This window comes from Silene latifolia, chromosome X, assembly GCF_048544455.1.
Source record: "Silene latifolia isolate original U9 population chromosome X, ASM4854445v1, whole genome shotgun sequence".
Taxonomy (NCBI): Eukaryota; Viridiplantae; Streptophyta; class Magnoliopsida; order Caryophyllales; family Caryophyllaceae; genus Silene; species Silene latifolia.
The window spans coordinates 236054430-236065073 of record NC_133537.1 but is presented as its reverse complement, the minus strand read 5'-3'; the positions used below and the strand labels follow the sequence as shown (position 1 = coordinate 236065073).

The 10644-nt window shown below is 36.3% G+C and overlaps 1 long non-coding RNA gene across 1 annotated transcript; it reads left to right on the top strand.

Moving 5' to 3' along the window:
• Positions 1-6534: 6534 nt before the first annotated feature.
• LOC141623846 (uncharacterized) lies at positions 6535-10097 on the top strand. The gene is made up of 5 exons (XR_012533670.1): positions 6535-6658; positions 6769-6855; positions 7140-9341; positions 9454-9604; positions 9859-10097. It is a non-coding gene; the product is annotated as an uncharacterized LOC141623846 (long non-coding RNA).
• The last annotated feature ends 547 nt before the right edge of the window (positions 10098-10644 follow it).

The following is a 10644-nucleotide window of genomic DNA, read 5'->3' as shown; positions in this document are numbered from 1 at the left end:
ATATGTTCTCAAGATAACTACACGAGGAGACCAAAAGAAAGTTTTGGAAGAAGAATGACTAATTTAAAGTCTTAACAAGAGATTTTGGTAGCTTATGAACGACTTTTGACCAATAGTTTCAATATTGAAATTTACTTAAGAGCCTAAATGAATCAAAGTTGCATCCTCGAAAATAAATGAGATTTATGACTAAAAGTTGCAAAGAATGATATGCCGATATCCACAAGAGCTAAGTTAAGTGTTAACCATGCTAGTGTCATTACTTAACTTCATTAATGAAAATGAAATGATTAAACCTCCTTCCGAAAAGGGTATTTTGAGAAGGACGTGTATTAGATGTAATTCACGTTTAAATAATGACATTGCTATGCATCATTATAAAATGAATGAGTTAGATATTAAAATGTTTTTCCATAAGTTTAAGATTGAAACCTTTTCAAAATAGGTATTTTGAAAGGATATGCTGAGAACATATATGGTTTTATCTTAATAACTTGGCAAAGAAAAATATATTTCAATTCTTGAAATATTTCGATTGAGTAGTCAATTGCGAAAAATGTGGAATTAAGTGGGAGTTGGAAATTATCATGTAAAGACATGGAATTTAGTGGGAGCAATCATATTGTAAAAATTTATAACTCATTACTCATTGAGAATGACGAGCTGATACTATCTTTCACAAAGAAGTATTTGAGTTTTCAATTCTGGATGAAAATGGACTATGATGAATCCAATCACATCATGAGATGTTGGATAGGTATTGTGATATACACATCGAATCAACGAGAAACATAGGTTATTCATGTCAATGAAAATGGAATTGCCATTAGCAGTCATGGTCATTCATTGAACCTAAGAATGGTTGATCACATGATTATTACTTACTAATATTTCCGCCATTAGAATAATCATTCACATGTGCAATAATGAATCATGTGCATAAGAGCATGATGAATCATTGGCAAGCCATAGAAGAATCGTCATGAATTCTCGAGGAGAACAAATGAGCGATTCAAGTGATGGACAGAACACTCTGTTATGTGCCAAGAGGTTACACGTTTTGAAGTTCGATCACACGTAAGGATTTATGAAAATCCTAAGCTATTCAAGCTAAAAGGAGAAATAAGATGCTTTGAAAAATACTTAGTTGAAGTAAGAAGTTACTCAAAACTGATATTTTCTAATATGCTAGGACTTATGAGAGGTGTTAGGCTAATCATCTTGACAATTGTTACAAGACTCTACAAAACGTATACCTAGTGCATTGTGAGTTGGTAGAACACTTGACCAGTCCAAGTTATATCATCCACCACAATTCGTTGGCTATGTGATAAACAACAAGAAAGTTCTTTCAAGATAAAGAACCCAAACCTAGGTTGGGAACCTATATGTGTACTTGGTAAGGTTCATGCTATGAAAGATAGCATGAATATAAAGGAAAATGCAATATAAGAAGTTTGAACACATGGACATTTGGTATGTTAAACTTCTATTGCAATCAACTAGTGTTTACACACTTTTGATATACATCACAAGGTTGTAATATGGTATTGACTACCCGAATGTGATGTCGACGTTTGTCGTTTGAGTTATTATTAACTCACCTTATACTTTGTTACATCCAAACGGGTTGTAGAGACAATTGAACCCCATTAAAGTGAACACGGATTAGCATTGTATTCGCCCATAGTTACTTACATGAGGTGACGTCTCGAAGTGACTAGAGTGTGATGCGATTGATGGCAAGTTCAAGTGCCATGGAGTCATGTGTGATGACTAGTCGATCACATAGGCAGACTGTTAGGAACACCTTGTCGGGCCTTATGACCGCTTATAGAGTTCTGGCAAATTTATATAGCCTGGTCGTGGCGAGAGCTACTATATTATTCTAATGATTCGATTCTTTTGACTAAAGACTATTCGCCTAAGATGGCACAGTTTCAGATTAACTTTGATTTGTGTTACTACGACCTTCGTAAATGAGGTCAAATGGGCATATTTTGGGTTATGATGGCTGTGGCTAGTCGAAGGGAATAAGTGCGATAGGAATTGTCCACCCCTTGTCAGGGTTATAACAATATCTCAGGGCCACTCGAGGAGTAATGAACCGGAAATGCGTGGCCACGCTCGGAAGATATCTATGGTAGATAAATCCGGTCAATCAGTTATTCTCCAGATCGAGGAAACCACTCTCGATATAAGCACTTGCAAGTACGACCTGAAAGACACCTTGCATTGAGTGGGAGATAGTAATAGGACAAGAGAATTGGTAACGCACACTTGTCAAGGACAAGTGGGAGATTGTTGGAATATGTGTCCTCCGACAATAATGCGATCACAACTGTCGATCATGATGATCACATGTTTAAATCTCATTTTAAAGAATACATATGGGAAGTAATATTTTTATCAATGGTCCACACATATCGGTAATGATTGGTGACTAGAGTTTGACATTACGTGTCGTGCTGACGGTGGTGATCAGATTGATCCCCTTAGGTCATACCTAAAGGGTAACACTCATAATTGATTATTTAATTGATCGTATGACGATACGGGTTAATTAAATTACTTAAAATTGACGGACGATTTTGGAAGTAATATTTACGTATCTCGTTATAATTTGATTAAATAAGATACGGTCTAAGTAATCGAATTTTTTTATTACTTAGATGAAATTATTGTTTACGGAAACAATAGAAACAGAATAAATTGATTATTATAAATACAGAATGTTGTAATTTATGACTCGAGAATTCATTTCGGTACAAATAATTATGAATTACTAGGTTAATTTTATAAGTGACATATTTTATTAATATGTTGATTTTTAATTGTTAAAAATATATTTTATATACCTAATGTCATGACACATGTTACATGTGACAAATTGACAAAATAATGTGTAAAATGGATTTTCCATTTTACACTATATGTGCCGAAATAAGGAGGGAGTATTAGGCTTATTTTTGTGTTAATTATGTTTAGTGGAAGGTTTAATCATAAGACCTAATGCATAGCCTTACATGCCTAAAATTCTTGGGAAGATTTGAAGCTCATGCATTGGCCATTTCCCACCCCTCCTACCCGGTTTTCCTTGTGAAATAACCAAGGGTCTTTTCCTCATTTTCACCTAATATTCACTACATGCAAACTAGTGATTATTATTCATTCATCATCTAAAATATAGATTTTTAGAGAAATAAAATTAATTCTTATTCTCCCTTCTCTTAACCGAAATTAAGAGACCAAAATCAATATTTTTGGGTCAATTTCATTTAAATTAATATTGTTCTAGTATTAATAATTTTAATTTTATTAAGAGGTTATCTTGGGTATTATTCCTTGGGAGGGATTCTCTACTTGAATCCTCTGTTCATCCATTTTAGGAAGCTCAAGAACAAGTGAGTAGGAGAACTCATTTGTGCCCATTTATCCGATTTCTCATTGTAAGACTGACGATTTCTTCTTTATCCTTATTCTTGTTTGCATGCATAAGATCAATATTTAATTTTATGACTAAATTAATTCATCACATATATGAATATGTTGAGTATAATGAGATATAGATTTCTAACAGCCCCATCTATGAATAAAGTCCATTCTTGGTCTGGGTCATATTTTCTAATTGATTAACCTCATTTTTCAGATCAGGTTCTAGGTTAGGGCTGAAATCAGCCACAAAGTCTGCTAAGGCCTGTGATTTAATCGCCGTCTTGGGTTCAAAGGAAATATCGTATGTTCTAAGCTGAACAGACCACTTGGCCATCCTACCTGACAATTCAGGCTTGTGTAGGACAGATTTTATAGGTAAGTTGGTCCTGACTATTATGGGGTGACATTCAAAGTAATGACGTAACTTGGCACATGACATAATTAGAGCTAATACATATTTTTCAAGTAATCCATACCTCATTTCATCATCCGGCACGCATTTACTTACATAATAGACAAGATGTTGTTGGCCTTCCTGTTCTTTTACCAGGACTGCGCTGACTGCTGTGTCAGTGACGGATAAGTATACTGACAGAGGTTCCCCCTTCTCTGGTTTAGCCAGTAAGGGTGGAGATGATAGATACGATTTTATGTCTTGAAAGGCTGCTTCATGCTCACATGTCCAATGGAAATGCTTATTTTTTCCGAGTAGGTTGTAAAATGTTGTATCTTTCAGAGGATCTTGATATGAATCGGTTCAGGGCAGCTACCCGTCCTGTCAATTTCTGAATATCCTAGACAGACTTGGGTGACTGAAGTTCCAGGATAGCTTTTATCTGTTCTGGACTGGCTTCTATGCCTCTTTTTGTGACAATATAACCAAGAAACTTACCTGCAGAGACTCCAAAGTGGCATTTTGCTGGGTTGAGCTTCATGTTGTATTTTTCCAATATTTGGAATGCTACTTCCAAATGCTTCACATGATCTTCTGCGTTCTTGGACTTTACTACCATGTCGTCTATGTAAACTTCCATGATATCACCTATTTGATCCTTTAACATCATGTTGACCAGGCGCTGGTACGTTGCCCCTGCATTTTTCAGACCGAAAGGCATGGTTGTGTAATAGTATATGCCTCGTTCTGTAATAAATGCAGTACTTTCCTGGTCAGCAGGGTGCATTTTTATTTGATTGAATCCATTGGAGGCATCCATGAATGTCAGCATCTCATGCCCTGCTGTGGCATCTACCATGGCATCAATATGCGGCAAGGGAAATGGATCCTTAGGGTAGGCTTTGTTCAGGTCAGTGTAATCTACACAAACTCTCCATTTTCCATTCTTTTTCTGCACAACAACCACGTTAGCCAACCACTCAGGGTACATTACTTCCCTGATCATTTCCATATCCAGAAGTTTTTTCACTTCCTCGTTGATTATTGCATTTCTTTCAGGTGCAAATTTTTGTCTCTTCTAGTGCACAGGCTTAAAAGATTGGTCAATATTAAGTTTGTGTGTAATTATATCAGCACTAATTCCAGTCATATCAATATGAGACCAAGCAAACCAAGATGATTTATTTTTAAGGAATTTTACGATTACGCCTCGACACGATCAGGGCGTCGAGATCCTACTAGAACATACCTGTCAGGGTACTCAGGGTCTAGGATTACCTGATCTGTTTCCATTCTGGGAGGTGCTACATAAGTACTCCTAACAGGGTACGGTAATTGCTATGCGAGGGACTTACCTAACTTGGGAGGTTTCATGGCTGCTGTATAGCATTCTTGGGCTGTTTTGTGATCTCCTTTGATTGTGGCTATGCCCCAATCCGCTGGTACCTTGATACACTAGTGATAGGTTGATGGCACAGCCTTGACATTATGAATCCAGGGTCTGCCGAGAATTGCGTTGTAGGATAACAAGCAATCCAGGACTCTAAATTTCTCATAGGGTGAGACTCCTTCAACGTAGGTTGGTAGATGGATTTCTCCTAATATGCTTCTAGTTTCTCCACTGAACCCTACCAAAATGCTGGATTTCTTGGTGATTTGATCTTCACCAATATTCATGGCTTTCAGTACATCAAGCATGATTAGGTTCGCCGTTCTGCCTCCATCTACTAGGATCCTCCTTACTGTAGCGGTTCCAATCTGCATAGAAATTACCAGGCCATCATGATGAACATCAGGAATCCCTACCAGGTCGCAATCGCAGAAACTGATTGTCGGGACATGATCCGGTTTGCAAGGTGATGTGGTCCTTGGCGTCATGGCTATCTTCTTTGCTGCTTAACTGGTCAGGCCACAAATTTCTGATCCACCAGATATGAATTTCACTTCATAGATTGGTGGTGGTGGAGGAAGGTTGCGGTCCTGCTTTTGTTCCTGGTTCTCCTTGCCCTGGTTTGCATTTCTGCCTTTCGCCCTGATCAGATCCTTTTGATATCCGGATTTCAACAGTAGGCCACTTCTTTCCTCAAGGTGAAGCAATCATCCGTCGTATGTCCAATGTCTATGTGGAATTCGCACACTACTACAAAAATTGAAGTAATGCAACATTTCATCTGCAACACTTTATTTTTTATGTTGCATTTTAGTTAATCATGTAACACTTTATTCAAAAATGCTGCTTTTATCGATATAGAGCATCACTTTAAGAGAAGTGTTGCATTGTATTGCTATAAGTGCAACGTTTTGACATAAATGTTGCTTTGTCGCAACACTTTAAGCAACGTTTATATTCTTCGTACGAAATTTCGTCATTTAGCGCTTAAACTAAATGTAAAATAAAAGTTAGGCGCCTATTTAGTGCTTATGCTAATTCTAAAAGTGAAGTTAGGCGCCATTCTTAATTTTTGGGAATACTAACCATCAAAAGCTTATTTAGAAATAATTAAAAATCCTTAATCCTTAACTACTAAAATGTGTAAACATCTTCTTTTGGTTCTCTTGTGAACAGTGATGCCTTATGAATAGTAAGGAATAGTGTTTTGTTGAATCTAAGCCATTCATTCCCTTTGTTCCTCCCATCTAAGCCACGCATCTCACATACAATCCTACGGTGTTCTTTTGTTTTCCTCTCCCACTTCTCCCCTTCTGATCATAATCTCACTTTCCCTATTTCCCTGTCTCTCAACTACTTCTGGCTTCACGACCGAGACAACCCTGATGTTCTCTCCTATCTCCGCTGCGAAGACTCCTTTGTTGATTCCTTCATGTCCGGTATTATCATCATTTCCATTTCCATTTCCATTTATATTCACAATTATATCAAATCCAACCAACTGAAATGATAAGGATTGATTTTTGGACACCCATGCTTGATTGATTAGTTGATTGTTCAAAGGAGCAGTTATACAAAGAAATTCGGGGATGAATCAAAGAAGATGGACAATCACATTGGCGGCGCTAAAGCAAAGGTCGTTATTTCATCTACTCATCTCCTCTTTTTTTTTTCATTTACTGATCTTGATCGTTTAATTACGGTTTTGATATGTTTTTCATTTGGGTTCATTTTTAAATAATGATGATGTATTCTACAGGTTTAGCAATAATAATGGTGGTTTTTGTTCAATTCGGTAAATTGATTTTTTCAATTGGTTTTGTATTACGACTTCTTAGTCTATTGGGTTTTTGTGTGTTTTGGATAGATTCATCTTGGGCATGTTAACTAACTGTCCATTTTGTTTGTTCTCATTTGCAGATGTCGCACACTTCGTCACTCACAGTCTGTGGTGGCGGCGTTTTCTTTGGATCAGTCTTCTTCGCTACCACGTAGTGAGGTTCTCTATCTTGGTGAACAAAACTTCGATAGATAAGAAAGTTGTTGTCTTTCTTCTAACAATTTCTAATTTTTTATCATTTGACCATCAATTGAATTACCTTACCTTGGTTCTCATTGCGTGTTTCGCCTACCTATGCCATTAGTGCCTTTTAGAAATCGAATGTTGTGAGTTGGGACTTGTGATAATCTTTTTGAATTATCGCATTTTGAACTTCCTTTTGATGGCTCTTGGAAGATTTATCTCGTGTCTGGTGGTGGATGGTTCCAATCTGTAAGAACTCTGAATTATTCTCTTGAAGCTCTTTAGTAAAGCGAGGAAGAAGTAGAGTTCATTAAGAGTGCCTCCGATTGTCATTAAAGGCTTGGTCTCTCTTTCTCATTTGGTTAGATTTTGGGTTGGACACTCCTTCCAAAAGCTTTGTATTACATGAATAATTATTTTGTTTTTTGTTCAATGCCAGAATTTAAGAATAATGGATTATGAGGCATTGGTTGGTATGGAATGAAGCAATTCAAATAGTGTAGTATGAGTACAAAAGAACTAGGATTTTTGTGTGACAATAATTCAGGAACTTGTTATTGCTATGGTTCTAAATTTCTAATCTTTCCATTTTTTTCGGTTCGAGGTGATTATGTGAAAGGCGAGTATTGTGGGAGAGATATACTTGCGAACCCGGGTGACCCAAATGTATTGCCCCTTTACGCGGATTTAATATGGCAAACTCAGAAAGATTCCTCTAGAGCTGAGAGTTACTTTGATCAGTCATCAAAGTCGCCACGATGATTGGTGAGATCTTTTACCGGTGTCATTTGTATAGTTTGTAAAGTTATGGTTTTTCCTTAGTTATGAGCTAGACAAGGCAAAATTAACCGACCTTAGATGCGAGTTAGATTGGATAAATAAACCGACTTGACCCTTAGCTGAACTTAGGTTTGATATTAACCTTTTCTGAACTAAGTGGAAATTACTCGACTTAATAAGACTCATTTGAAATTTTATGTAAATTTCCCTACTTTAAAAGGAACCTTAAAGAAACATTATAAGTTCTTATGTGCTACAGTCTTATGATAAAGTTATCACGAGTGTTCGCGATTGGCCCATATCTGGGGTAGTTATTTCTTCATCTAAGTTTTTAGCAAGTTAATGCGCATATGCACGAAGATTTCAGTTAAAGTGGGTTGGGTCTTACATTCACATTGTATTGATACGAGAATATGTAATGCAACTGTAGTACTTATTGGATAAACATAGCCTGAACTTGATTCAGAAACGAATCACACAACACCTGACTATCCGACCTCAATGACACTTGACACTCGGACAAGGATATATGACACTTATACGCCTCATTTAAAGCCAAAATATGCATATTTTCCATAAAAATATCCGTTTTTGACAAGGATATGTTGGTGCTTCCTTGGTCGTGTTGACTGTTGACAATAATTTGAGGTGTTTGAGGTTGATTCTATAGTCTATATTGGTTTAGATTATTGTGGTTTAAATGTTTTGTGCATTCATTACTGCGAGTCAAGACTTCTAAAGTGTATGCTTTTCAATGCCAAATCATAAACATCCGCGATCAAAGATGAAAGAGTCTAGAAGCGATTTGTTCCTTCGTAAATTTTGTTCCATTCCCCTAGCTAATCCTATTGTTCCTCCTTTTAGGCGTAAACCCAAACAAGACTAGAGAGTAAGAATGTGGAGGTTTATACACTTGGGATTAAGTTAGTTGCGCTCTTATCATCAAGTAAAATCTTATGGATCGACATTGATATTGTTGCACTTGTAATCTGACTATAATTGACAATCATATAATTTAATCTCACAATGTTGTATCTTCCTGACGAGCATCTTAGTGTTAAGCTTGATAATTATTGGTTACTTGGAATTTTAACCCTTTCATTTATGTACAACCTATATAGGCATTTGATGAAGCTATTTCTGAGCTCGACACATTGGGCGAGGGGTCTTACAAATACCGCCAACTGACTATATATGTATCCTGCCATAGTTGGGTCTGAGGCAATTAATTAAATTTTCTACTGTTATATGCAGCTAAGCGTTTATCAGGTTTAGTACATAGAGTTCAGGTTTGTGCATAGAATTAGGCATACAAAAAGGTAAGCTGATATAAGTTTCTTAGTTGTTTAATTTGATATACAACTCTATATCTCCTTTGTTGCAATTGATTGACTATAAATTGATTTGTTGAATTTCTGTTGAACTTCATAGAGTTATCGGCAATCTATTCCTTGCGATGTGGCCGGGAGTCGGGAGATGGGTGAGGTCATATGAGAAGAAGAACGACAAAAAAGAACACACACTGATGACTCTTGTAGACTTGGGGCGAGAGCTTTTTACTAGAACATTACCGCTTAGTCAGGTAAGTGTTCCTTTAAAATGCCCTTTATGTTTATGACGGTTGATATCAGTGGTTAATGTAGATAGAGTAGTGAGTAGAGTAAGGAGTGAAAGGTAAAACAGAGAGTGTTACAATTCAATGGTGTTTAAGTCTGGTATAGAGTATTAATCCGTCCTTTGGTTACTCTGCATTATATTTCCTAGTAAGGCACAATCAAAGCCTTTAAATATTCCGCGATCCTCAAATCTAATTGTGTTCCATTTTTTACGTTACAGGTTGCATTTGAGGTATTACTATTTTGCTGTGGGTTGATTTTCTATTCGGGTGGCAACATACATATGGTCCAAAGTACAACAATGAAGACTTTTAATATAATAATCGTTACTCATTTGTTCTATTTAAACATTTGCTACATTTTTTCTACTTAAACATTTGCGAAGTTCTACTTTTGATTCTTTTTGGAAATGTAATTGACATTCATTTTGAGACTGAATCTATTGCAATTTTGGAATGATTTGCAATTGAATGCACAATTAGTGAGAGTTACAATTAAGTATTGTCTTTGAATAAAGTAGTGTTGCATTTGTTTATTACAAGTGTTGTTATTGGACGTAACTAGTGTTGCGTTTACAAAATAAAAATGTCGCATTTGTTTGTTATAAGTGTTGCTTTTCAACATGAAAAGTATTGCATTAGTTCAGGAAGTGTTGCTATTTTTTCACAAGAAGTGTTGCATTAGCAAATAAAAATGTTGCCTTTGAAATTGAAAAAAGTGTTGCATAAACATAACATATGCAACACTTTATAAAAGTGTTGCTTTAGTTTGAAAAGTGTTGCATTAAGTGTTGCAATGAGCTAATGCAACAAGACTTTATGTAGCACTTCATTATGTGTTGCATAAACTCTAAAGCAACATTTATACGACATTATGCAACAATAGCGAAGTGTTGCTACAGGATCACAATGTAGTAGTGGCAACATTTGGATTTGTCCCTTCTAAGGTTGGGATTTTTCACCTTCCTGGGCCATCTGACTACTGATCCCATATTTTCAAGTCTCTG